The 21,416-nt window shown below is 43.9% G+C and overlaps 16 non-coding genes across 16 annotated transcripts; all 16 read right to left on the minus strand.

Moving 5' to 3' along the window:
• Positions 1-1,039: 1,039 nt before the first annotated feature.
• Trnar-ucu lies at positions 1,040-1,112 on the minus strand. The gene has a single exon. It is a non-coding gene; the product is annotated as a tRNA-Arg (tRNA).
• Positions 1,113-2,339: 1,227 nt separating this feature from the next.
• Trnar-ucu lies at positions 2,340-2,412 on the minus strand. Its single transcript has one exon. It is a non-coding gene; the product is annotated as a tRNA-Arg (tRNA).
• A 1,227-nt stretch (positions 2,413-3,639) lies between these two features.
• Positions 3,640-3,712, minus strand: Trnar-ucu. The gene has a single exon. It is a non-coding gene; the product is annotated as a tRNA-Arg (tRNA).
• A 1,227-nt stretch (positions 3,713-4,939) lies between these two features.
• Trnag-ucc lies at positions 4,940-5,012 on the minus strand. Its single transcript has one exon. It is a non-coding gene; the product is annotated as a tRNA-Gly (tRNA).
• A 1,227-nt stretch (positions 5,013-6,239) lies between these two features.
• On the minus strand, positions 6,240-6,312 carry Trnar-ucu. Its single transcript has one exon. It is a non-coding gene; the product is annotated as a tRNA-Arg (tRNA).
• A 1,227-nt stretch (positions 6,313-7,539) lies between these two features.
• Trnag-ucc lies at positions 7,540-7,612 on the minus strand. The gene has a single exon. It is a non-coding gene; the product is annotated as a tRNA-Gly (tRNA).
• Positions 7,613-8,839: 1,227 nt separating this feature from the next.
• On the minus strand, positions 8,840-8,912 carry Trnar-ucu. Its single transcript has one exon. It is a non-coding gene; the product is annotated as a tRNA-Arg (tRNA).
• Positions 8,913-10,139: 1,227 nt separating this feature from the next.
• On the minus strand, positions 10,140-10,212 carry Trnar-ucu. Its single transcript has one exon. It is a non-coding gene; the product is annotated as a tRNA-Arg (tRNA).
• Positions 10,213-11,439: 1,227 nt separating this feature from the next.
• On the minus strand, positions 11,440-11,512 carry Trnar-ucu. Its single transcript has one exon. It is a non-coding gene; the product is annotated as a tRNA-Arg (tRNA).
• Positions 11,513-12,739: 1,227 nt separating this feature from the next.
• On the minus strand, positions 12,740-12,812 carry Trnar-ucu. Its single transcript has one exon. It is a non-coding gene; the product is annotated as a tRNA-Arg (tRNA).
• Positions 12,813-14,039: 1,227 nt separating this feature from the next.
• Positions 14,040-14,112, minus strand: Trnar-ucu. The gene has a single exon. It is a non-coding gene; the product is annotated as a tRNA-Arg (tRNA).
• A 1,227-nt stretch (positions 14,113-15,339) lies between these two features.
• Trnar-ucu lies at positions 15,340-15,412 on the minus strand. Its single transcript has one exon. It is a non-coding gene; the product is annotated as a tRNA-Arg (tRNA).
• A 1,227-nt stretch (positions 15,413-16,639) lies between these two features.
• Positions 16,640-16,712, minus strand: Trnar-ucu. Its single transcript has one exon. It is a non-coding gene; the product is annotated as a tRNA-Arg (tRNA).
• A 1,227-nt stretch (positions 16,713-17,939) lies between these two features.
• Positions 17,940-18,012, minus strand: Trnar-ucu. The gene has a single exon. It is a non-coding gene; the product is annotated as a tRNA-Arg (tRNA).
• A 1,227-nt stretch (positions 18,013-19,239) lies between these two features.
• On the minus strand, positions 19,240-19,312 carry Trnar-ucu. The gene has a single exon. It is a non-coding gene; the product is annotated as a tRNA-Arg (tRNA).
• A 1,227-nt stretch (positions 19,313-20,539) lies between these two features.
• On the minus strand, positions 20,540-20,612 carry Trnar-ucu. The gene has a single exon. It is a non-coding gene; the product is annotated as a tRNA-Arg (tRNA).
• Positions 20,613-21,416: the final 804 nt, after the last annotated feature.

Consider the following 21,416-nt stretch of genomic DNA (forward strand, 5'->3'; position numbering starts at 1 on the left):
TGAAACACCTGCGTATTGACAGAGTTGCTCTGTACAATCGTAGTAACACAGTCCTGCTATTAGATTCGCTCACGTGCGCTGCTTACAGATAAATGGGAATTACGCTCTTTAGAACAGCATCCACTCACAAAGTGGTAAACGACACACTGGAAACACTGTATGATTAGTCACATTTTTTGACTTTGGTTGACTGCTGTGTCACAGCCGGTCCCCATCATATGTATACACTCCAACGGACGTGTGTGCCCTGTTAGCACATTTGCCAGGAACGTTAGCTGCATCACCTCCCTGTCAATTTCATGCCGTCCTCGAAGCGTCAGCCATTGCTTGGTGACAGTGTGTTTCGATGAGACGTGGACAGATGATGCATCTCTCTCGCCGTCAGTTATAGGCGGGAATCATACTTAATGTAGTTTTCTGCAAGCGTCAGCGGAGCGTCAGACGTCTCTGTCTGGTCTTCTCCCTTCTTGCATCCAGCAAGTCCCCTCCTGACAGTCCCCAGCAAAAGCCCCCTGCGCTGAAGCGAATATTGCCGCCGTTTCTATAGATACAGAGTGCCATTGTTTAATGGGAACAGTTAAGGAACCATAGTACTATATCTTGTTGTGAAACAGTCTACTTTTCTCACTTGTGGCCGAGAAAACTGAAACCCTCTCAGCTTGGGCTGGAAGAATTAAAGATCATGACTGGGATTACATACATTGACTCGTGAAGTAATACAAAATTATTTCACTCTTCATTGTATTTGTTTCTGTACAAAATGTGCGTTCTATTGCTATATTTCTATCTGTAGGTAAAAATTGGGTATTGAAAGAAAATTTGCGTGAACAGGCACGTGAAGATATGGTTCCGTTTTTACAGCATTTACACATAACAGCGTCATGGATAACAGATCTACGAGAATTTTGCTTGTATGTGTAAGGTTGACATATTTAAGCATAGAACTGAGGTCACAACAATTTTCACCTTTTGAAGACGCTTGTGGTTACCCATATGTCAATACCCATCTCGTGATTGGCACATGTTTTTAAAAATTGCCCGTCCCTTGTGGGGATCGAACCCACGACCTTTGGATTAGAAGTCCAACGCGCTATCCTCTGCGCCAAAGGGACGCTGTGCAAGTGACGGGCTCAGATGTAAGAGATTCTGCAAGACATGACCCGTGCTACATGTCTCGCGTTACTTTTCTGATAGGCTTACTTTCATATTTCTCTGAAGCAATTACATCAAAGACTCATTATTTATGTAACAGACACGATACATCACTCCGAATCGCTCTGTTTACCATGGCCCTACTGATTGAAACACCTGCGTATTGACAGAGTTGCTCTGTACAATCGTAGTAACACAGTCCTGCTATTAGATTCGCTCACGTGCGCTGCTTACAGATAAATGGGAATTACGCTCTTTAGAACAGCATCCACTCACAAAGTGGTAAACGACACACTGGAAACACTGTATGATTAGTCACATTTTTTGACTTTGGTTGACTGCTGTGTCACAGCCGGTCCCCATCATATGTATACACTCCAACGGACGTGTGTGCCCTGTTAGCACATTTGCCAGGAACGTTAGCTGCATCACCTCCCTGTCAATTTCATGCCGTCCTCGAAGCGTCAGCCATTGCTTGGTGACAGTGTGTTTCGATGAGACGTGGACAGATGATGCATCTCTCTCGCCGTCAGTTATAGGCGGGAATCATACTTAATGTAGTTTTCTGCAAGCGTCAGCGGAGCGTCAGACGTCTCTGTCTGGTCTTCTCCCTTCTTGCATCCAGCAAGTCCCCTCCTGACAGTCCCCAGCAAAAGCCCCCTGCGCTGAAGCGAATATTGCCGCCGTTTCTATAGATACAGAGTGCCATTGTTTAATGGGAACAGTTAAGGAACCATAGTACTATATCTTGTTGTGAAACAGTCTACTTTTCTCACTTGTGGCCGAGAAAACTGAAACTCTCTCAGCTTGGGCTGGAAGAATTAAAGATCATGACTGGGATTACATACATTGACTCGTGAAGTAATACAAAATTATTTCACTCTTCATTGTATTTGTTTCTGTACAAAATGTGCGTTCTATTGCTATATTTCTATCTGTAGGTAAAAATTGGGTATTGAAAGAAAATTTGCGTGAACAGGCACGTGAAGATATGGTTCCGTTTTTACAGCATTTACACATAACAGCGTCATGGATAACAGATCTACGAGAATTTTGCTTGTATGTGTAAGGTTGACATATTTAAGTATAGAACTGAGGTCACAACAATTTTCACCTTTTGAAGACGCTTGTGGTTACCCATATGTCAATACCCATCTCGTGATTGGCACATGTTTTTAAAAATTGCCCGTCCCTTGTGGGGATCGAACCCACGACCTTTGGATTAGAAGTCCAACACGCTATCCTCTGCGCCAAAGGGACGCTGTGCAAGTGACGGGCTCAGATGTAAGAGATTCTGCAAGACATGACCCGTGCTACATGTCTCGCGTTACTTTTCTGATAGGCTTACTTTCATATTTCTCTGAAGCAATTACATCAAAGACTCATTATTTATGTAACAGACACGATACATCACTCCGAATCGCTCTGTTTACCATGGCCCTACTGATTGAAACACCTGCGTATTGACAGAGTTGCTCTGTACAATCGTAGTAACACAGTCCTGCTATTAGATTCGCTCACGTGCGCTGCTTACAGATAAATGGGAATTACGCTCTTTAGAACAGCATCCACTCACAAAGTGGTAAACGACACACTGGAAACACTGTATGATTAGTCACATTTTTTGACTTTGGTTGACTGCTGTGTCACAGCCGGTCCCCATCATATGTATACACTCCAACGGACGTGTGTGCCCTGTTAGCACATTTGCCAGGAACGTTAGCTGCATCACCTCCCTGTCAATTTCATGCCGTCCTCGAAGCGTCAGCCATTGCTTGGTGACAGTGTGTTTCGATGAGACGTGGACAGATGATGCATCTCTCTCGCCGTCAGTTATAGGCGGGAATCATACTTAATGTAGTTTTCTGCAAGCGTCAGCGGAGCGTCAGACGTCTCTGTCTGGTCTTCTCCCTTCTTGCATCCAGCAAGTCCCCTCCTGACAGTCCCCAGCAAAAGCCCCCTGCGCTGAAGCGAATATTGCCGCCGTTTCTATAGATACAGAGTGCCATTGTTTAATGGGAACAGTTAAGGAACCATAGTACTATATCTTGTTGTGAAACAGTCTACTTTTCTCACTTGTGGCCGAGAAAACTGAAACCCTCTCAGCTTGGGCTGGAAGAATTAAAGATCATGACTGGGATTACATACATTGACTCGTGAAGTAATACAAAATTATTTCACTCTTCATTGTATTTGTTTCTGTACAAAATGTGCGTTCTATTGCTATATTTCTATCTGTAGGTAAAAATTGGGTATTGAAAGAAAATTTGCGTGAACAGGCACGTGAAGATATGGTTCCGTTTTTACAGCATTTACACATAACAGCGTCATGGATAACAGATCTACGAGAATTTTGCTTGTATGTGTAAGGTTGACATATTTAAGTATAGAACTGAGGTCACAACAATTTTCACCTTTTGAAGACGCTTGTGGTTACCCATATGTCAATACCCATCTCGTGATTGGCACATGTTTTTAAAAATTGCCCGTCCCTTGTGGGGACCGAACCCACGACCTTTGGATTAGAAGTCCAACGCGCTATCCTCTGCGCCAAAGGGACGCTGTGCAAGTGACGGGCTCAGATGTAAGAGATTCTGCAAGACATGACCCGTGCTACATGTCTCGCGTTACTTTTCTGATAGGCTTACTTTCATATTTCTCTGAAGCAATTACATCAAAGACTCATTATTTATGTAACAGACACGATACATCACTCCGAATCGCTCTGTTTACCATGGCCCTACTGATTGAAACACCTGCGTATTGACAGAGTTGCTCTGTACATTCGTAGTAACACAGTCCTGCTATTAGATTCGCTCACGTGCGCTGCTTACAGATAAATGGGAATTACGCTCTTTAGAACAGCATCCACTCACAAAGTGGTAAACGACACACTGGAAACACTGTATGATTAGTCACATTTTTTGACTTTGGTTGATTGCTGTGTCACAGCCGGTCCCCATCATATGTATACACTCCAACGGACGTGTGTGCCCTGTTAGCACATTTGCCAGGAACGTTAGCTGCATCACCTCCCTGTCAATTTCATGCCGTCCTCGAAGCGTCAGCCATTGCTTGGTGACAGTGTGTTTCGTTGAGACGTGGACAGATGATGCATCTCTCTCGCCGTCAGTTATAGGCGGGAATCATACTTAATGTAGTTTTCTGCAAGCGTCAGCGGAGCGTCAGACGTCTCTGTCTGGTCTTCTCCCTTCTTGCATCCAGCAAGTCCCCTCCTGACAGTCCCCAGCAAAAGCCCCCTGCGCTGAAGCGAATATTGCCGCCGTTTCTATAGATACAGAGTGCCATTGTTTAATGGGAACAGTTAAGGAACCATAGTACTATATCTTGTTGTGAAACAGTCTACTTTTCTCACTTGTGGCCGAGAAAACTGAAACCCTCTCAGCTTGGGCTGGAAGAATTAAAGATCATGACTGGGATTACATACATTGACTCGTGAAGTAATACAAAATTATTTCACTCTTCATTGTATTTGTTTCTGTACAAAATGTGCGTTCTATTGCTATATTTCTATCTGTAGGTAAAAATTGGGTATTGAAAGAAAATTTGCGTGAACAGGCACGTGAAGATATGGTTCCGTTTTTACAGCATTTACACATAAAAGCGTCATGGATAACAGATCTACGAGAATTTTGCTTGTATGTGTAAGGTTGACATATTTAAGCATAGAACTGAGGTCACAACAATTTTCACCTTTTGAAGACGCTTGTGGTTACCCATATGTCAATACCCATCTCGTGATTGGCACATGTTTTTAAAAATTGCCCGTCCCTTGTGGGGATCGAACCCACGACCTTTGGATTGGAAGTCCAACGCGCTATCCTCTGCGCCAAAGGGACGCTGTGCAAGTGACGGGCTCAGATGTAAGAGATTCTGCAAGACATGACCCGTGCTACATGTCTCGCGTTACTTTTCTGATAGGCTTACTTTCATATTTCTCTGAAGCAATTACATCAAAGACTCATTATTTATGTAACAGACACGATACATCACTCCGAATCGCTCTGTTTACCATGGCCCTACTGATTGAAACACCTGCGTATTGACAGAGTTGCTCTGTACAATCGTAGTAACACAGTCCTGCTATTAGATTCGCTCACGTGCGCTGCTTACAGATAAATGGGAATTACGCTCTTTAGAACAGCATCCACTCACAAAGTGGTAAACGACACACTGGAAACACTGTATGATTAGTCACATTTTTTGACTTTGGTTGACTGCTGTGTCACAGCCGGTCCCCATCATATGTATACACTCCAACGGACGTGTGTGCCCTGTTAGCACATTTGCCAGGAACGTTAGCTGCATCACCTCCCTGTCAATTTCATGCCGTCCTCGAAGCGTCAGCCATTGCTTGGTGACAGTGTGTTTCGATGAGACGTGGACAGATGATGCATCTCTCTCGCCGTCAGTTATAGGCGGGAATCATACTTAATGTAGTTTTCTGCAAGCGTCAGCGGAGCGTCAGACGTCTCTGTCTGGTCTTCTCCCTTCTTGCATCCAGCAAGTCCCCTCCTGACAGTCCCCAGCAAAAGCCCCCTGCGCTGAAGCGAATATTGCCGCCGTTTCTATAGATACAGAGTGCCATTGTTTAATGGGAACAGTTAAGGAACCATAGTACTATATCTTGTTGTGAAACAGTCTACTTTTCTCACTTGTGGCCGAGAAAACTGAAACCCTCTCAGCTTGGGCTGGAAGAATTAAAGATCATGACTGGGATTACATACATTGACTCGTGAAGTAATACAAAATTATTTCACTCTTCATTGTATTTGTTTCTGTACAAAATGTGCGTTCTATTGCTATATTTCTATCTGTAGGTAAAAATTGGGTATTGAAAGAAAATTTGCGTGAACAGGCACGTGAAGATATGGTTCCGTTTTTACAGCATTTACACATAACAGCGTCATGGATAACAGATCTACGAGAATTTTGCTTGTATGTGTAAGGTTGACATATTTAAGTATAGAACTGAGGTCACAACAATTTTCACCTTTTGAAGACGCTTGTGGTTACCCATATGTCAATACCCATCTCGTGATTGGCACATGTTTTTAAAAATTGCCCGTCCCTTGTGGGGACCGAACCCACGACCTTTGGATTAGAAGTCCAACGCGCTATCCTCTGCGCCAAAGGGACGCTGTGCAAGTGACGGGCTCAGATGTAAGAGATTCTGCAAGACATGACCCGTGCTACATGTCTCGCGTTACTTTTCTGATAGGCTTACTTTCATATTTCTCTGAAGCAATTACATCAAAGACTCATTATTTATGTAACAGACACGATACATCACTCCGAATCGCTCTGTTTACCATGGCCCTACTGATTGAAACACCTGCGTATTGACAGAGTTGCTCTGTACATTCGTAGTAACACAGTCCTGCTATTAGATTCGCTCACGTGCGCTGCTTACAGATAAATGGGAATTACGCTCTTTAGAACAGCATCCACTCACAAAGTGGTAAACGACACACTGGAAACACTGTATGATTAGTCACATTTTTTGACTTTGGTTGACTGCTGTGTCACAGCCGGTCCCCATCATATGTATACACTCCAACGGACGTGTGTGCCCTGTTAGCACATTTGCCAGGAACGTTAGCTGCATCACCTCCCTGTCAATTTCATGCCGTCCTCGAAGCGTCAGCCATTGCTTGGTGACAGTGTGTTTCGTTGAGACGTGGACAGATGATGCATCTCTCTCGCCGTCAGTTATAGGCGGGAATCATACTTAATGTAGTTTTCTGCAAGCGTCAGCGGAGCGTCAGACGTCTCTGTCTGGTCTTCTCCCTTCTTGCATCCAGCAAGTCCCCTCCTGACAGTCCCCAGCAAAAGCCCCCTGCGCTGAAGCGAATATTGCCGCCGTTTCTATAGATACAGAGTGCCATTGTTTAATGGGAACAGTTAAGGAACCATAGTACTATATCTTGGTGTGAAACAGTCTACTTTTCTCACTTGTGGCCGAGAAAACTGAAACCCTCTCAGCTTGGGCTGGAAGAATTAAAGATCATGACTGGGATTACATACATTGACTCGTGAAGTAATACAAAATTATTTCACTCTTCATTGTATTTGTTTCTGTACAAAATGTGCGTTCTATTGCTATATTTCTATCTGTAGGTAAAAATTGGGTATTGAAAGAAAATTTGCGTGAACAGGCACGTGAAGATATGGTTCCGTTTTTACAGCATTTACACATAAAAGCGTCATGGATAACAGATCTACGAGAATTTTGCTTGTATGTGTAAGGTTGACATATTTAAGCATAGAACTGAGGTCACAACAATTTTCACCTTTTGAAGACGCTTGTGGTTACCCATATGTCAATACCCATCTCGTGATTGGCACATGTTTTTAAAAATTGCCCGTCCCTTGTGGGGATCGAACCCACGACCTTTGGATTGGAAGTCCAACGCGCTATCCTCTGCGCCAAAGGGACGCTGTGCAAGTGACGGGCTCAGATGTAAGAGATTCTGCAAGACATGACCCGTGCTACATGTCTCGCGTTACTTTTCTGATAGGCTTACTTTCATATTTCTCTGAAGCAATTACATCAAAGACTCATTATTTATGTAACAGACACGATACATCACTCCGAATCGCTCTGTTTACCATGGCCCTACTGATTGAAACACCTGCGTATTGACAGAGTTGCTCTGTACAATCGTAGTAACACAGTCCTGCTATTAGATTCGCTCACGTGCGCTGCTTACAGATAAATGGGAATTACGCTCTTTAGAACAGCATCCACTCACAAAGTGGTAAACGACACACTGGAAACACTGTATGATTAGTCACATTTTTTGACTTTGGTTGACTGCTGTGTCACAGCCGGTCCCCATCATATGTATACACTCCAACGGACGTGTGTGCCCTGTTAGCACATTTGCCAGGAACGTTAGCTGCATCACCTCCCTGTCAATTTCATGCCGTCCTCGAAGCGTCAGCCATTGCTTGGTGACAGTGTGTTTCGATGAGACGTGGACAGATGATGCATCTCTCTCGCCGTCAGTTATAGGCGGGAATCATACTTAATGTAGTTTTCTGCAAGCGTCAGCGGAGCGTCAGACGTCTCTGTCTGGTCTTCTCCCTTCTTGCATCCAGCAAGTCCCCTCCTGACAGTCCCCAGCAAAAGCCCCCTGCGCTGAAGCGAATATTGCCGCCGTTTCTATAGATACAGAGTGCCATTGTTTAATGGGAACAGTTAAGGAACCATAGTACTATATCTTGTTGTGAAACAGTCTACTTTTCTCACTTGTGGCCGAGAAAACTGAAACCCTCTCAGCTTGGGCTGGAAGAATTAAAGATCATGACTGGGATTACATACATTGACTCGTGAAGTAATACAAAATTATTTCACTCTTCATTGTATTTGTTTCTGTACAAAATGTGCGTTCTATTGCTATATTTCTATCTGTAGGTAAAAATTGGGTATTGAAAGAAAATTTGCGTGAACAGGCACGTGAAGATATGGTTCCGTTTTTACAGCATTTACACATAACAGCGTCATGGATAACAGATCTACGAGAATTTTGCTTGTATGTGTAAGGTTGACATATTTAAGCATAGAACTGAGGTCACAACAATTTTCACCTTTTGAAGACGCTTGTGGTTACCCATATGTCAATACCCATCTCGTGATTGGCACATGTTTTTAAAAATTGCCCGTCCCTTGTGGGGATCGAACCCACGACCTTTGGATTAGAAGTCCAACGCGCTATCCTCTGCGCCAAAGGGACGCTGTGCAAGTGACGGGCTCAGATGTAAGAGATTCTGCAAGACATGACCCGTGCTACATGTCTCGCGTTACTTTTCTGATAGGCTTACTTTCATATTTCTCTGAAGCAATTACATCAAAGACTCATTATTTATGTAACAGACACGATACATCACTCCGAATCGCTCTGTTTACCATGGCCCTACTGATTGAAACACCTGCGTATTGACAGAGTTGCTCTGTACAATCGTAGTAACACAGTCCTGCTATTAGATTCGCTCACGTGCGCTGCTTACAGATAAATGGGAATTACGCTCTTTAGAACAGCATCCACTCACAAAGTGGTAAACGACACACTGGAAACACTGTATGATTAGTCACATTTTTTGACTTTGGTTGACTGCTGTGTCACAGCCGGTCCCCATCATATGTATACACTCCAACGGACGTGTGTGCCCTGTTAGCACATTTGCCAGGAACGTTAGCTGCATCACCTCCCTGTCAATTTCATGCCGTCCTCGAAGCGTCAGCCATTGCTTGGTGACAGTGTGTTTCGATGAGACGTGGACAGATGATGCATCTCTCTCGCCGTCAGTTATAGGCGGGAATCATACTTAATGTAGTTTTCTGCAAGCGTCAGCGGAGCGTCAGACGTCTCTGTCTGGTCTTCTCCCTTCATGCATCCAGCAAGTCCCCTCCTGACAGTCCCCAGCAAAAGCCCCCTGCGCTGAAGCGAATATTGCCGCCGTTTCTATAGATACAGAGTGCCATTGTTTAATGGGAACAGTTAAGGAACCATAGTACTATATCTTGTTGTGAAACAGTCTACTTTTCTCACTTGTGGCCGAGAAAACTGAAACCCTCTCAGCTTGGGCTGGAAGAATTAAAGATCATGACTGGGATTACATACATTGACTCGTGAAGTAATACAAAATTATTTCACTCTTCATTGTATTTGTTTCTGTACAAAATGTGCGTTCTATTGCTATATTTCTATCTGTAGGTAAAAATTGGGTATTGAAAGAAAATTTGCGTGAACAGGCACGTGAAGATATGGTTCCGTTTTTACAGCATTTACACATAACAGCGTCATGGATAACAGATCTACGAGAATTTTGCTTGTATGTGTAAGGTTGACATATTTAAGCATAGAACTGAGGTCACAACAATTTTCACCTTTTGAAGACGCTTGTGGTTACCCATATGTCAATACCCATCTCGTGATTGGCACATGTTTTTAAAAATTGCCCGTCCCTTGTGGGGATCGAACCCACGACCTTTGGATTAGAAGTCCAACGCGCTATCCTCTGCGCCAAAGGGACGCTGTGCAAGTGACGGGCTCAGATGTAAGAGATTCTGCAAGACATGACCCGTGCTACATGTCTCGCGTTACTTTTCTGATAGGCTTACTTTCATATTTCTCTGAAGCAATTACATCAAAGACTCATTATTTATGTAACAGACACGGTACATCACTCCGAATCGCTCTGTTTACCATGGCCCTACTGATTGAAACACCTGCGTATTGACAGAGTTGCTCTGTACAATCGTAGTAACACAGTCCTGCTATTAGATTCGCTCACGTGCGCTGCTTACAGACAAATGGGAATTACGCTCTTTAGAACAGCATCCACTCACAAAGTGGTAAACGACACACTGGAAACACTGTATGATTAGTCACATTTTTTGACTTTGGTTGACTGCTGTGTCACAGCCGGTCCCCATCATATGTATACACTCCAACGGACGTGTGTGCCCTGTTAGCACATTTGCCAGGAACGTTAGCTGCATCACCTCCCTGTCAATTTCATGCCGTCCTCGAAGCGTCAGCCATTGCTTGGTGACAGTGTGTTTCGATGAGACGTGGACAGATGATGCATCTCTCTCGCCGTCAGTTATAGGCGGGAATCATACTTAATGTAGTTTTCTGCAAGCGTCAGCGGAGCGTCAGACGTCTCTGTCTGGTCTTCTCCCTTCATGCATCCAGCAAGTCCCCTCCTGACAGTCCCCAGCAAAAGCCCCCTGCGCTGAAGCGAATATTGCCGCCGTTTCTATAGATACAGAGTGCCATTGTTTAATGGGAACAGTTAAGGAACCATAGTACTATATCTTGTTGTGAAACAGTCTACTTTTCTCACTTGTGGCCGAGAAAACTGAAACCCTCTCAGCTTGGGCTGGAAGAATTAAAGATCATGACTGGGATTACATACATTGACTCGTGAAGTAATACAAAATTATTTCACTCTTCATTGTATTTGTTTCTGTACAAAATGTGCGTTCTATTGCTATATTTCTATCTGTAGGTAAAAATTGGGTATTGAAAGAAAATTTGCGTGAACAGGCACGTGAAGATATGGTTCCGTTTTTACAGCATTTACACATAACAGCGTCATGGATAACAGATCTACGAGAATTTTGCTTGTATGTGTAAGGTTGACATATTTAAGCATAGAACTGAGGTCACAACAATTTTCACCTTTTGAAGACGCTTGTGGTTACCCATATGTCAATACCCAACTCGTGATTGGCACATGTTTTTAAAAATTGCCCGTCCCTTGTGGGGATCGAACCCACGACCTTTGGATTAGAAGTCCAACGCGCTATCCTCTGCGCCAAAGGGACGCTGTGCAAGTGACGGGCTCAGATGTAAGAGATTCTGCAAGACATGACCCGTGCTACATGTCTCGCGTTACTTTTCTGATAGGCTTACTTTCATATTTCTCTGAAGCAATTACATCAAAGACTCATTATTTATGTAACAGACACGATACATCACTCCGAATCGCTCTGTTTACCATGGCCCTACTGATTGAAACACCTGCGTATTGACAGAGTTGCTCTGTACAATCGTAGTAACACAGTCCTGCTATTAGATTCGCTCACGTGCGCTGCTTACAGATAAATGGGAATTACGCTCTTTAGAACAGCATCCACTCACAAAGTGGTAAACGACACACTGGAAACACTGTATGATTAGTCACATTTTTTGACTTTGGTTGACTGCTGTGTCACAGCCGGTCCCCATCATATGTATACACTCCAACGGACGTGTGTGCCCTGTTAGCACATTTGCCAGGAACGTTAGCTGCATCACCTCCCTGTCAATTTCATGCCGTCCTCGAAGCGTCAGCCATTGCTTGGTGACAGTGTGTTTCGATGAGACGTGGACAGATGATGCATCTCTCTCGCCGTCAGTTATAGGCGGGAATCATACTTAATGTAGTTTTCTGCAAGCGTCAGCGGAGCGTCAGACGTCTCTGTCTGGTCTTCTCCCTTCTTGCATCCAGCAAGTCCCCTCCTGACAGTCCCCAGCAAAAGCCCCCTGCGCTGAAGCGAATATTGCCGCCGTTTCTATAGATACAGAGTGCCATTGTTTAATGGGAACAGTTAAGGAACCATAGTACTATATCTTGTTGTGAAACAGTCTACTTTTCTCACTTGTGGCCGAGAAAACTGAAACCCTCTCAGCTTGGGCTGGAAGAATTAAAGATCATGACTGGGATTACATACATTGACTCGTGAAGTAATACAAAATTATTTCACTCTTCATTGTATTTGTTTCTGTACAAAATGTGCGTTCTATTGCTATATTTCTATCTGTAGGTAAAAATTGGGTATTGAAAGAAAATTTGCGTGAACAGGCACGTGAAGATATGGTTCCGTTTTTACAGCATTTACACATAACAGCGTCATGGATAACAGATCTACGAGAATTTTGCTTGTATGTGTAAGGTTGACATATTTAAGCATAGAACTGAGGTCACAACAATTTTCACCTTTTGAAGACGCTTGTGGTTACCCATATGTCAATACCCATCTCGTGATTGGCACATGTTTTTAAAAATTGCCCGTCCCTTGTGGGGATCGAACCCACGACCTTTGGATTAGAAGTCCAACGCGCTATCCTCTGCGCCAAAGGGACGCTGTGCAAGTGACGGGCTCAGATGTAAGAGATTCTGCAAGACATGACCCGTGCTACATGTCTCGCGTTACTTTTCTGATAGGCTTACTTTCATATTTCTCTGAAGCAATTACATCAAAGACTCATTATTTATGTAACAGACACGATACATCACTCCGAATCGCTCTGTTTACCATGGCCCTACTGATTGAAACACCTGCGTATTGACAGAGTTGCTCTGTACAATCGTAGTAACACAGTCCTGCTATTAGATTCGCTCACGTGCGCTGCTTACAGATAAATGGGAATTACGCTCTTTAGAACAGCATCCACTCACAAAGTGGTAAACGACACACTGGAAACACTGTATGATTAGTCACATTTTTTGACTTTGGTTGACTGCTATGTCACAGCCGGTCCCCATCATATGTATACACTCCAACGGACGTGTGTGCCCTGTTAGCACATTTGCCAGGAACGTTAGCTGCATCACCTCCCTGTCAATTTCATGCCGTCCTCGAAGCGTCAGCCATTGCTTGGTGACAGTGTGTTTCGATGAGACGTGGACAGATGATGCATCTCTCTCGCCGTCAGTTATAGGCGGGAATCATACTTAATGTAGTTTTCTGCAAGCGTCAGCGGAGCGTCAGACGTCTCTGTCTGGTCTTCTCCCTTCTTGCATCCAGCAAGTCCCCTCCTGACAGTCCCCAGCAAAAGCCCCCTGCGCTGAAGCGAATATTGCCGCCGTTTCTATAGATACAGAGTGCCATTGTTTAATGGGAACAGTTAAGGAACCATAGTACTATATCTTGTTGTGAAACAGTCTACTTTTCTCACTTGTGGCCGAGAAAACTGAAACCCTCTCAGCTTGGGCTGGAAGAATTAAAGATCATGACTGGGATTACATACATTGACTCGTGAAGTAATACAAAATTATTTCACTCTTCATTGTATTTGTTTCTGTACAAAATGTGCGTTCTATTGCTATATTTCTATCTGTAGGTAAAAATTGGGTATTCAAAGAAAATTTGCGTGAACAGGCACGTGAAGATATGGTTCCGTTTTTACAGCATTTACACATAACAGCGTCATGGATAACAGATCTACGAGAATTTTGCTTGTATGTGTAAGGTTGACATATTTAAGCATAGAACTGAGGTCACAACAATTTTCACCTTTTGAAGACGCTTGTGGTTACCCATATGTCAATACCCATCTCGTGATTGGCACATGTTTTTAAAAATTGCCCGTCCCTTGTGGGGATCGAACCCACGACCTTTGGATTAGAAGTCCAACGCGCTATCCTCTGCGCCAAAGGGACGCTGTGCAAGTGACGGGCTCAGATGTAAGAGATTCTGCAAGACATGACCCGTGCTACATGTCTCGCGTTACTTTTCTGATAGGCTTACTTTCATATTTCTCTGAAGCAATTACATCAAAGACTCATTATTTATGTAACAGACACGATACATCACTCCGAATCGCTCTGTTTACCATGGCCCTACTGATTGAAACACCTGCGTATTGACAGAGTTGCTCTGTACAATCGTAGTAACACAGTCCTGCTATTAGATTCGCTCACGTGCGCTGCTTACAGATAAATGGGAATTACGCTCTTTAGAACAGCATCCACTCACAAAGTGGTAAACGACACACTGGAAACACTGTATGATTAGTCACATTTTTTGACTTTGGTTGACTGCTGTGTCACAGCCGGTCCCCATCATATGTATACACTCCAACGGACGTGTGTGCCCTGTTAGCACATTTGCCAGGAACGTTAGCTGCATCACCTCCCTGTCAATTTCATGCCGTCCTCGAAGCGTCAGCCATTGCTTGGTGACAGTGTGTTTCGATGAGACGTGGACAGATGATGCATCTCTCTCGCCGTCAGTTATAGGCGGGAATCATACTTAATGTAGTTTTCTGCAAGCGTCAGCGGAGCGTCAGACGTCTCTGTCTGGTCTTCTCCCTTCTTGCATCCAGCAAGTCCCCTCCTGACAGTCCCCAGCAAAAGCCCCCTGCGCTGAAGCGAATATTGCCGCCGTTTCTATAGATACAGAGTGCCATTGTTTAATGGGAACAGTTAAGGAACCATAGTACTATATCTTGTTGTGAAACAGTCTACTTTTCTCACTTGTGGCCGAGAAAACTGAAACCCTCTCAGCTTGGGCTGGAAGAATTAAAGATCATGACTGGGATTACACACATTGACTCGTGAAGTAATACAAAATTATTTCACTCTTCATTGTATTTGTTTCTGTACAAAATGTGCGTTCTATTGCTATATTTCTATCTGTAGGTAAAAATTGGGTATTGAAAGAAAATTTGCGTGAACAGGCACGTGAAGATATGGTTCCGTTTTTACAGCATTTACACATAACAGCGTCATGGATAACAGATCTACGAGAATTTTGCTTGTATGTGTAAGGTTGACATATTTAAGCATAGAACTGAGGTCACAACAATTTTCACCTTTTGAAGACGCTTGTGGTTACCCATATGTCAATACCCATCTCGTGATTGGCACATGTTTTTAAAAATTGCCCGTCCCTTGTGGGGATCGAACCCACGACCTTTGGATTAGAAGTCCAACGCGCTATCCTCTGCGCCAAAGGGACGCTGTGCAAGTGACGGGCTCAGATGTAAGAGATTCTGCAAGACATGACCCGTGCTACATGTCTCGCGTTACTTTTCTGATAGGCTTACTTTCATATTTCTCTGAAGCAATTACATCAAAGACTCATTATTTATGTAACAGACACGATACATCACTCCGAATCGCTCTGTTTACCATGGCCCTACTGATTGAAACACCTGCGTATTGACAGAGTTGCTCTGTACAATCGTAGTAACACAGTCCTGCTATTAGATTCGCTCACGTGCGCTGCTTACAGATAAATGGGAATTACGCTCTTTAGAACAGCATCCACTCACAAAGTGGTAAACGACACACTGGAAACACTGTATGATTAGTCACATTTTTTGACTTTGGTTGACTGCTGTGTCACAGCCGGTCCCCATCATATGTATACACTCCAACGGACGTGTGTGCCCTGTTAGCACATTTGCCAGGAACGTTAGCTGCATCACCTCCCTGTCAATTTCATGCCGTCCTCGAAGCGTCAGCCATTGCTTGGTGACAGTGTGTTTCGATGAGACGTGGACAGATGATGCATCTCTCTCGCCGTCAGTTATAGGCGGGAATCATACTTAATGTAGTTTTCTGCAAGCGTCAGCGGAGCGTCAGACGTCTCTGTCTGGTCTTCTCCCTTCTTGCATCCAGCAAGTCCCCTCCTGACAGTCCCCAGCAAAAGCCCCCTGCGCTGAAGCGAATATTGCCGCCGTTTCTATAGATACAGAGTGCCATTGTTTAATGGGAACAGTTAAGGAACCATAGTACTATATCTTGTTGTGAAACAGTCTACTTTTCTCACTTGTGGCCGAGAAAACTGAAACCCTCTCAGCTTGGGCTGGAAGAATTAAAGATCATGACTGGGATTACATACATTGACTCGTGAAGTAATACAAAATTATTTCACTCTTCATTGTATTTGTTTCTGTACAAAATGTGCGTTCTATTGCTATATTTCTATCTGTAGGTAAAAATTGGGTATTGAAAGAAAATTTGCGTGAACAGGCACGTGAAGATATGGTTCCGTTTTTACAGCATTTACACATAACAGCGTCATGGATAACAGATCTACGAGAATTTTGCTTGTATGTGTAAGGTTGACATATTTAAGCATAGAACTGAGGTCACAACAATTTTCACCTTTTGAAGACGCTTGTGGTTACCCATATGTCAATACCCATCTCGTGATTGGCACATGTTTTTAAAAATTGCCCGTCCCTTGTGGGGATCGAACCCACGACCTTTGGATTAGAAGTCCAACGCGCTATCCTCTGCGCCAAAGGGACGCTGTGCAAGTGACGGGCTCAGATGTAAGAGATTCTGCAAGACATGACCCGTGCTACATGTCTCGCGTTACTTTTCTGATAGGCTTACTTTCATATTTCTCTGAAGCAATTACATCAAAGACTCATTATTTATGTAACAGACACGATACATCACTCTGAATCGCTCTGTTTACCATGGCCCTACTGATTGAAACACCTGCGTATTGACAGAGTTGCTCTGTACAATCGTAGTAACACAGTCCTGCTATTAGATTCGCTCACGTGCGCTGCTTACAGATAAATGGGAATTACGCTCTTTAGAACAGCATCCACTCACAAAGTGGTAAACGACACACTGGAAACACTGTATGATTAGTCACATTTTTTGACTTTGGTTGACTGCTGTGTCACAGCCGGTCCCCATCATATGTATACACTCCAACGGACGTGTGTGCCCTGTTAGCACATTTGCCAGGAACGTTAGCTGCATCACCTCCCTGTCAATTTCATGCCGTCCTCGAAGCGTCAGCCATTGCTTGGTGACAGTGTGTTTCGATGAGACGTGGACAGATGATGCATCTCTCTCGCCGTCAGTTATAGGCGGGAATCATACTTAATGTAGTTTTCTGCAAGCGTCAGCGGAGCGTCAGACGTCTCTGTCTGGTCTTCTCCCTTCTTGCATCCAGCAAGTCCCCTCCTGACAGTCCCCAGCAAAAGCCCCCTGCGCTGAAGCGAATATTGCCGCCGTTTCTATAGATACAGAGTGCCATTGTTTAATGGGAACAGTTAAGGAACCATAGTACTATATCTTGTTGTGAAACAGTCTACTTTTCTCACTTGTGGCCGAGAAAACTGAAACCCTCTCAGCTTGGGCTGGAAGAATTAAAGATCATGACTGGGATTACATACATTGACTCGTGAAGTAATACAAAATTATTTCACTCTTCATTGTATTTGTTTCTGTACAAAATGTGCGTTCTATTGCTATATTTCTATCTGTAGGTAAAAATTGGGTATTGAAAGAAAATTTGCGTGAACAGGCACGTGAAGATATGGTTCCGTTTTTACAGCATTTACACATAACAGCGTCATGGATAACAGATCTACGAGAATTTTGCTTGTATGTGTAAGGTTGACATATTTAAGCATAGAACTGAGGTCACAACAATTTTCACCTTTTGAAGACGCTTGTGGTTACCCATATGTCAATACCCATCTCGTGATTGGCACATGTTTTTAAAAATTGCCCGTCCCTTGTGGGGATCGAACCCACGACCTTTGGATTAGAAGTCCAACGCGCTATCCTCTGCGCCAAAGGGACGCTGTGCAAGTGACGGGCTCAGATGTAAGAGATTCTGCAAGACATGACCCGTGCTACATGTCTCGCGTTACTTTTCTGATAGGCTTACTTTCATATTTCTCTGAAGCAATTACATCAAAGACTCATTATTTATGTAACAGACACGATACATCACTCCGAATCGCTCTGTTTACCATGGCCCTACTGATTGAAACACCTGCGTATTGACAGAGTTGCTCTGTACAATCGTAGTAACACAGTCCTGCTATTAGATTCGCTCACGTGCGCTGCTTACAGATAAATGGGAATTACGCTCTTTAGAACAGCATCCACTCACAAAGTGGTAAACGACACACTGGAAACACTGTATGATTAGTCACATTTTTTGACTTTGGTTGACTGCTGTGTCACAGCCGGTCCCCATCATATGTATACACTCCAACGGACGTGTGTGCCCTGTTAGCACATTTGCCAGGAACGTTAGCTGCATCACCTCCCTGTCAATTTCATGCCGTCCTCGAAGCGTCAGCCATTGCTTGGTGACAGTGTGTTTCGATGAGACGTGGACAGATGATGCATCTCTCTCGCCGTCAGTTATAGGCGGGAATCATACTTAATGTAGTTTTCTGCAAGCGTCAGCGGAGCGTCAGACGTCTCTGTCTGGTCTTCTCCCTTCTTGCATCCAGCAAGTCCCCTCCTGACAGTCCCCAGCAAAAGCCCCCTGCGCTGAAGCGAATATTGCCGCCGTTTCTATAGATACAGAGTGCCATTGTTTAATGGGAACAGTTAAGGAACCATAGTACTATATCTTGTTGTGAAACAGTCTACTTTTCTCACTTGTGGCCGAGAAAACTGAAACCCTCTCAGCTTGGGCTGGAAGAATTAAAGATCATGACTGGGATTACATACATTGACTCGTGAAGTAATACAAAATTATTTCACTCTTCATTGTATTTGTTTCTGTACAAAATGTGCGTTCTATTGCTATATTTCTATCTGTAGGTAAAAATTGGGTATTGAAAGAAAATTTGCGTGAACAGGCACGTGAAGATATGGTTCCGTTTTTACAGCATTTACACATAACAGCGTCATGGATAACAGATCTACGAGAATTTTGCTTGTATGTGTAAGGTTGACATATTTAAGCATAGAACTGAGGTCACAACAATTTTCACCTTTTGAAGACGCTTGTGGTTACCCATATGTCAATACCCATCTCGTGATTGGCACATGTTTTTAAAAATTGCCCGTCCCTTGTGGGGATCGAACCCACGACCTTTGGATTAGAAGTCCAACGCGCTATCCTCTGCGCCAAAGGGACGCTGTGCAAGTGACGGGCTCAGATGTAAGAGATTCTGCAAGACATGACCCGTGCTACATGTCTCGCGTTACTTTTCTGATAGGCTTACTTTCATATTTCTCTGAAGCAATTACATCAAAGACTCATTATTTATGTAACAGACACGATACATCACTCCGAATCGCTCTGTTTACCATGGCCCTACTGATTGAAACACCTGCGTATTGACAGAGTTGCTCTGTACAATCGTAGTAACACAGTCCTGCTATTAGATTCGCTCACGTGCGCTGCTTACAGATAAATGGGAATTACGCTCTTTAGAACAGCATCCACTCACAAAGTGGTAAACGACACACTGGAAACACTGTATGATTAGTCACATTTTTTGACTTTGGTTGACTGCTGTGTCACAGCCGGTCCCCATCATATGTATACACTCCAACGGACGTGTGTGCCCTGTTAGCACATTTGCCAGGAACGTTAGCTGCATCACCTCCCTGTCAATTTCATGCCGTCCTCGAAGCGTCAGCCATTGCTTGGTGACAGTGTGTTTCGATGAGACGTGGACAGATGATGCATCTCTCTCGCCGTCAGTTATAGGCGGGAATCATACTTAATGTAGTTTTCTGCAAGCGTCAGCGGAGCGTCAGACGTCTCTGTCTGGTCTTCTCCCTTCTTGCATCCAGCAAGTCCCCTCCTGACAGTCCCCAGCAAAAGCCCCCTGCGCTGAAGCGAATATTGCCGCCGTTTCTATAGATACAGAGTGCCATTGTTTAATGGGAACAGTTAAGGAACCATAGTACTATATCTTGTTGTGAAACAGTCTACTTTTCTCACTTGTGGCCGAGAAAACTGAAACCCTCTCAGCTTGGGCTGGAAGAATTAAAGATCATGACTGGGATTACATACATTGACTCGTGAAGTAATACAAAATTATTTCACTCTTCATTGTATTTGTTTCTGTACAAAATGTGCGTTCTATTGCTATATTTCTATCTGTAGGTAAAAATTGGGTATTGAAAGAAAATTTGCGTGAACAGGCACGTGAAGATATGGTTCCGTTTTTACAGCATTTACACATAACAGCGTCATGGATAACAGATCTACGAGAATTTTGCTTGTATGTGTAAGGTTGACATATTTAAGCATAGAACTGAGGTCACAACAATTTTCACCTTTTGAAGACGCTTGTGGTTACCCATATGTCAATACCCATCTCGTGATTGGCACATGTTTTTGAAAATTGCCCGTCCCTTGTGGGGATCGAACCCACGACCTTTGGATTAGAAGTCCAACGCGCTATCCTCTGCGCCAAAGGGACGCTGTGCAAGTGACGGGCTCAGATGTAAGAGATTCTGCAAGACATGACCCGTGCTACATGTCTCGCGTTACTTTTCTGATAGGCTTACTTTCATATTTCTCTGAAGCAATTACATCAAAGACTCATTATTTATGTAACAGACACGATACATCACTCCGAATCGCTCTGTTTACCATGGCCCTACTGATTGAAACACCTGCGTATTGACAGAGTTGCTCTGTACAATCGTAGTAACACAGTCCTGCTATTAGATTCGCTCACGTGCGCTGCTTACAGATAAATGGGAATTACGCTCTTTAGAACAGCATCCACTCACAAAGTGGTAAACGACACACTGGAAACACTGTATGATTAGTCACATTTTTTGACTTTGGTTGACTGCTGTGTCACAGCCGGTCCCCATCATATGTATACACTCCAACGGACGTGTGTGCCCTGTTAGCACATTTGCCAGGAACGTTAGCTGCATCACCTCCCTGTCAATTTCATGCCGTCCTCGAAGCGTCAGCCATTGCTTGGTGACAGTGTGTTTCGATGAGACGTGGACAGATGATGCATCTCTCTCGCCGTCAGTTATAGGCGGGAATCATACTTAATGTAGTTTTCTGCAAGCGTCAGCGGAGCGTCAGACGTCTCTGTCTGGTCTTCTCCCTTCTTGCATCCAGCAAGTCCCCTCCTGACAGTTCCCAGCAAAAGCCCCCTGCGCTGAAGCGAATATTGCCGCCGTTTCTATAGATACAGAGTGCCATTGTTTAATGGGAACAGTTAAGGAACCATAGTACTATATCTTGTTGTGAAACAGTC

The sequence above is a fragment of the Schistocerca americana genome, chromosome 1, assembly GCF_021461395.2.
Source record: "Schistocerca americana isolate TAMUIC-IGC-003095 chromosome 1, iqSchAmer2.1, whole genome shotgun sequence".
NCBI classification, from domain to species: Eukaryota; Metazoa; Arthropoda; class Insecta; order Orthoptera; family Acrididae; genus Schistocerca; species Schistocerca americana.